We start from the raw sequence: 5000 nt of genomic DNA on the forward strand, positions 1-5000 counted from the left end.
TGTGTACATATATATATTTATATATACATATATATATATATATGTATATGTATATATATACATATATATATATATATATATATATATATATATATGTGTATATATATATATATATATATATATATATGCTTGTAACCACGAGGAAAATAAAGATCGGAATACTGAACGTTTTCGTCTATTAAGACATTTTCAAAGTACAGAGTGTCACAACAAAGAATAACTTAAATATAATAATATAGAAAACAGGAGAGGTCACACAACGTAAATACGAAAGGAATATCTTACAAAGAAACGAAAATATAAAAACAATAAATAAAATGGGTGACAATTGAAACAGGTGAAAAATGTCACACAACATAAACCATAAGGATGACAAATGACAAGGTGAAAAAATAGAACATTCAACATAAAATATAATAACAAGAAATAAGAAGGGTGACAATTGACACATGTGATTCAACAAAAAGATTGACTTACAAAGAAACAAATTATATACATATGCATACATACATATATATATATAATGGAAAATAATAATAACAAGAAAAAATAAAAATGGATGACAGATGACACAGGTGAAATGTATTTGTACGGCTTAGTTAAAACCCATAAGCCTGATAATCCAATGAGACCCATTATCAGTTCTACTGGTTGTGTTTCATATAAATTATCCAAATGGCTTGTTTCTGTCTTGAGCCCACTCGTGGGGACCATTTCCACTTCCCACATTAGGAACAATGTAGATTTAATTAGTAAATTGAACGATCTTAATATGTCTGTTGATTTTAAGTTAGTTAGCTTTGATATTAATTCGTTATTTACTTGTGTTCCCGTTTTTGACCTTCTTTCCTTCCTAGAAGAAGAACTTTTACTTCATTCTTTGCCTCTTCCAGTCGATGACATTATTAATCTCATTAAACTCTGTGTGGTTGATTCCAAATTCGTTTTTGATGGAAAGTTCTATGTACAAAGATTTGGGATGGCTATGGGGAATCCCTTGTCTCCTCTGTTGAGTAATTTGTACATGGAATTTTTTGAAAGGGAGTTGTTGTCTTGTATTCTTCCACGTAATATTATTTGGTACAGGTATGTCGATGACATACTATGCATTTGGCCACTTGCTCACAACTTGGATAATTTTTTAGTTAGTTTAAACAATTTAGTACCTTCTATAAAATTTAAAATTGAGATAGAACAAGAGAACAAATTACCCTTTCTAGATGTTACTATTCACAGAAAAGAAAGGTACTTCAGGTTTGATGTTTTTCGTAAACCAACTAACGTTCTTTCATATGTTCACTATTATTCTGCTCACCACCTTAACACAAAAATATCAGTTTTTACCTCCATGTTTCTTAGAGCTTTTAGAGTTTGTAGTCCTGAATTTTTAGATGAAGAAATAAAAATGATTTATGAAATAGCATCAAACTTGAGATACCCAAATCATGTGATAGTTAGATCACAACATAAGGCCAAGAAGTCCTATGTTGATTCTTCCCCAAAAGATCCTTTTAATAAAAAGAATCTTTTGGTTCTTCCCTTTCATCCTAATTTGGTAAAACTCCCTCGTTTCCTTAAGATGTTTAATGTTAATGTTGTGTTTAAGAACCATACTATCAAAGAACTTCTTATCAAGAATTCACCGGATAATTCGGCGGGGTGCGTCTACTCTATCCCGTGCAAGAATTGTAATTCGTGTTACATTGGCCAGACTGGCAAAGAATTAAAACTTAGATTGAACCAGCATAAGTATAGTGTCCGTACTGGCCAATTTTCAAGTGGGATTTTTGCTCACATTAGAGACTACAATCACTGTATTGATTGGGACAATTCCCAAGAAATTGTTTCAAGTAATTCTTATTTGATAAGAAATATAATTGAATCGTGTATCATTAAAAAAAACTTTTAATGAAAATCTTAATTTAAGCACTGGTCTTTTTAAATTAGATAATTTTGTGATTAACCAAATTGTAGAACAATGTCCCAAAGCTCCGCCTTAGCCATCTTGTGTGACCTTTTTTCACCTGTGTCATCTGTCATCCATTTTTATTTTTTCTTGTTATTATTATTTTCCATTAAATATATATATATATATATATATATGTATGTATATATATATATATATATATATACATATATATGTATGTATGCATATGTATATAATTTGTTTCTTTGTAAGTCAATCTTTTTGTTGAATCACATGTGTCAATTGTCACCCTTCTTATTTCTTGTTATTATATTTTATGTTGAATGTTCTTTTTTTCACCTTGTCATTTGTCATCCTTATGGTTTATGTTGTGTGACATTTTTTCACCTGTTTCAATTGTCACCCATTTTATTTATTGTTTTTATATTTTCGTTTCTTTGTAAGATATTCCTTTCGTATTTACGTTGTGTGACCTCTCCTGTTTTCTATATTATTATATTTAAGTTATTCTTTGTTGTAACACTCTGTACTTTGAAAATGTCTTAATAGACGAAAACGTTCAGTATTCCGATCTTTATTTTCCTCGTGGTTACAAGCATAAATCTTTATTCACGTGTTTTATGTGATTACTGTTGCATATATATATATATATATATATATATATATATATATATATGTGTGTGTGTGTGTGTGTGTGTGTGTGTGTGTGTGTGTGTGTGTGTGTGTGTGTGTGTGTGTGTGTATATATATATATATATATATATATATATATATATATATATATATATATTGGTAGGAGGCCATGTTGTATACATGATTTCAAGAAGTCTACAGCGACAATGGCGTTGTTGAGTTTATATTGAAGCTTTAATTTCTCTCGTGCAACAAGTTTCTGTGTTGGTTCCAAATAGCTGAGAAGGTGTCCAAAAGACATTTGGTGCGGTTTTCTCTTTTTTAATTTCTCCGATACGTATTTCGACCTTACTCGGTCATCCTCAGGGAGGGAGTTACAATGGTTGGTGATTACATATGTTTAATTACAGGCCGTACATTGGCCAATGTACGGCCTGTAATCACCAACCATTGTAATTCCCTCCCTGAGGATGACCGAGTAAGGTCGAAAACGTATCGGAGAAATTGAAAAAGAGAAAACCGCACCAAATGTTTTTTGGACACCTTCTCAGCTATTTGAAACCAACACAGAAACTTGTTGCACGAGAGAAATTAAAGCTTCAATATAAACTCAACAACGCCATTGTCGCTGTAGACTTCTTGAAATCATATATATATATATATATATATATATGTATATATAAATGGAGGATTTCTAATTGCAATATCAAAAACTATTTTCTTTTTTATATTCCTGCACTTCCCTACATACAAGAAGAATCCTTTGAATGGTCGCTCACTTTTTACAATGTACATTTTGTATGAAAAAACAAGAGCAGCTTCGTGATTTAGTCGAACATACAAAGCTTTTAAATACTTCCACTTCTCGTTGTCCCGCTGACTTTAATGTATGAAGGCGTTTTTGCGAGCGCCTTTTACACTTTTTGCCCAATAAATCGCATCCAGTAGAATCAAATGAAAATTCAAACCTAAATACTCTAGCAGATAAGACCGCCCTCCGACCTTCATCCTCGCATAAATAATAATTCTTCCTAACTCTCGTGCAATTAATTTATGTTTACGATCTTCCACTCTTATTCCTCGTTTCCTAAGCTCCTCCTTCAGCTTTGGGAGATCCTGAGGGTCGCATTTATTACTCCCCATGACTACGACTGCAGGAAAAAGCGTAACTGAAATCTATAATTTTGGCCTTAAGAGAAAAGCGTGGCCCCAAATGCAACTCTCTCGAGTGCTGCGGCGGCGGAGTTCAGCGGGCGCCACATTCACTCACTGTCTTGCGATAAGGCCGGGAAAGCAATAAAGCCCAACAACATTACTGGGTGAGCCTGCGTGTAAACTTGCCAGAAATGCCACGCAGAGCTCGAGGAGGACGTGGGGGAAGAGGGTGGGGGTGGGGTTAGTGCGACCGTGAACTGTCACAGTGTTCCCCACCTTCCCTCCCCAACTCAAGTTGTTGGTGGAGAACTTGGGGCGCATATTATTTTTCACCAAAGATGTTGAATCGCCTAAACACCACCTCGCCACGATGAGAGACTTTTCATGAAGGGATTTGGTCCTGGCTAAGGCCAAGCTATTCTATTCATCTCAGGGTAAGACCTGTTACCGTACTGGAGAAATGCAGCAGATCTATGTAGTATTGATCTCAGGATCTTGGACAACAACATTCCAATTGCAGACCAAAAAAATATGCTCCTTCTCCTCCTCCTCCTCTACTCCTCCTCCTCCTCCTCCTACTCCTACTCCTCTCTTCATCCTCATCCTCATCCTCATCCTCTTTCCCCGGTGATTGTGATGGTGGTGGTGATGTAGTGATGTTGATGTTGGTGTGATGCTGGTGGTATGGTTGTAATGGTGTTGGTGCTGCTGCTGATATTGGTGATGGTGGTGTTGGTGGTGATGGTGGTGGTGATGGTGGTGGTAGTGATGGTAGTGGTGATGGTGGTGGTGATGGCGTGATGGTGGAGGTGTGGTGATGGTGACGGTGGTGGGGTGATGGTATTGGCGTTGCTGTTGATGTTGGTGATGATGTTGGTGCTGGTGGTGCTGGTGATGGTGCTGGTGGTGATGATGGTGTTGCTGTTGGTGTTGGTGATGATAATGTTGACGGTGATGGTGGTGGTGACGGTGGTGGTGATGGTGGTGGTGATGGTGGTGGTAATGGTGGTGGTGATGGTGGTGGTAGTGATGGTGGTGGTGATGGTGGTGGTGATGGCGTGATGGTGGAGGTGTGGTGGTGGTGACGGTGGTGGGGTGATGGTATTGACATTGCTGTTGATGTTGGTGATGATGTTGGTGCTGGTGGTGCTGGTGGTGCTGGGGTGATGGTGGTGGGGTGATGGTGGTGGTGGTGTGATGGTGGCGGTGGTGATAGTGGTGATGGTGGTGCTGGTGGTGATGATGGTGATGGTAGTGGTCCTGATGTTGGTGGTGGTGCTGGTGT

At 36.8% G+C, this 5000-nt stretch overlaps 1 protein-coding gene across 1 annotated transcript in view; it reads right to left on the minus strand.

The window, feature by feature from the left end:
• Positions 1-5000, minus strand: part of LOC143022512 (uncharacterized) — a 236228-nt gene that overhangs the window by 1040 nt on the left and 230188 nt on the right. The gene's annotated exons all lie outside the window — the stretch shown is intronic.

This window comes from Oratosquilla oratoria, unplaced genomic scaffold (genome assembly GCF_046742065.1).
Source record: "Oratosquilla oratoria isolate Oo_2021 unplaced genomic scaffold, ASM4674206v1 SCAFFOLD107, whole genome shotgun sequence".
NCBI classification, from domain to species: Eukaryota; Metazoa; Arthropoda; class Malacostraca; order Stomatopoda; family Squillidae; genus Oratosquilla; species Oratosquilla oratoria.